The sequence below is a fragment of the Trichechus manatus genome, unplaced genomic scaffold (assembly GCF_000243295.1).
Source record: "Trichechus manatus latirostris isolate Lorelei unplaced genomic scaffold, TriManLat1.0 scaffold00287, whole genome shotgun sequence".
NCBI lineage: Eukaryota > Metazoa > Chordata > Mammalia > Sirenia > Trichechidae > Trichechus > Trichechus manatus.
In genome coordinates, this window is record NW_004444223.1 from 1,675,714 (window position 1) to 1,677,133 (window position 1,420).

The window sequence follows — 1,420 nt, forward strand, 5'->3', positions numbered from 1 at the left end:
GAAATATCTAGAATAGGAGAAGCAGATCTCCAGGCCTGTCTTTGAGGCACCTCTGGGTGAGTTTGAAGCACTAACCTTTCAGCTAGTAGTTGGGTCCTTAACAATTTGTGCCACTCAGGGACTCCTATATGTATAGATGTGTGTGTGTGTGTGTGTGTGTGTGTGTGTGTGTGTGTATATATATGTATGTATATATATGACTCTAACTCATGGCAACCCCATGTGTTACAGAGTAGAACTGCTGTATAGGATTTTCTTGGCTAGATTTTTTACAGAAACAGATCACTAGGTCTTCCTTCCATGGCACCACTGGGTGGGTTCGAACAATCAATCTTTAGGTTAGCAGCTGAGCATGAGATTTTTTTTATGAGTGTTAGCTATCTTTATATTATTGTTATTATTATTTACTCTCACACAAATACAAACACTTACCAGTTTATAACATCTTAATATTTGCCTATCTCTGTTAATACAGGTTCCATGAGGGTAGGCACCATGTCTGTCTTGTCTGCCAACATGACCTAACACAATGCCTGACACATAAGTGGTGCGCAAGAAATATTGACTGAATAGATAAGTGAGAGAAAGAATGAATAAACTAGAGCTAGAAACATGGATATGAAAGTCATCTATATAGAGATATGGCACTTAAAGCCCAGCACCATGCTGAACTGAGTATACATTTTTGTTGAATGGATATTAAGGTTGTTAATAGGCCAGTTATTTGATATTAATAGTGTCTATTAGACAATGAGTGTCTCCGAATCTGGTGAGTAATGGCATCCCTTGAATGTCATTCTAGTTGTCATTCCTCAAGAGAAGAGGCATATCTCTCAACTGGGAGACCTCAAATGAGAAAGGGAGCCCTCTTATATGGACTGAGCAAAGTATCCCTGAGTATCTGTCTGTCTATAGTACTGGAGAATGAACAACCTCTAGACAACCTGTAAAATGGCTTTGGAAATATTAGAACCCTAAACAATATTTATAGATGGGGCAGAGTTGAAGCTTTTTGCCTCTCTCACAGGTTTTTGTGTTCTTTTTGTTTTGTTTAGTTGTTTGTTTGCTTTTGTTCTTTTTTAAAAAGTTCTAACCTTTACTACAGAGAAACAAGGGAAGGGATTTGATGCAAGTTGGCCTAGAGCTCTTTCTTGGCGCAGCACACCCTCGGTCTACTAAGAGAACAATGATAATTAAAATGAGGGGAATTCCAGGAGGAAGAAAAACAGAGGTGACTGTCGGGCCATTTTGTCAGCCATCCCTCCCTATACAGATGCTCTTGCAGTGCTAAACTCTGAAATTCTTATTTAACATAAACCAAGCATTAAGAGACTCCGGCAAGATGGCGCTCTAGGCAGAAGCACCACGCCGTCCCTCCACAACAAAGATCCGAAAAACTAAGCCAAACAGAGAATGAACA

The 1,420-nt window shown here is 39.6% G+C and overlaps 1 protein-coding gene across 2 annotated transcripts in view; it reads right to left on the reverse strand.

Moving 5' to 3' along the window:
- The window catches only part of FILIP1 (filamin A interacting protein 1), a 136,187-nt gene that overhangs the window by 27,173 nt on the left and 107,594 nt on the right, over window positions 1-1,420 (reverse strand). The gene's annotated exons all lie outside the window — the stretch shown is intronic.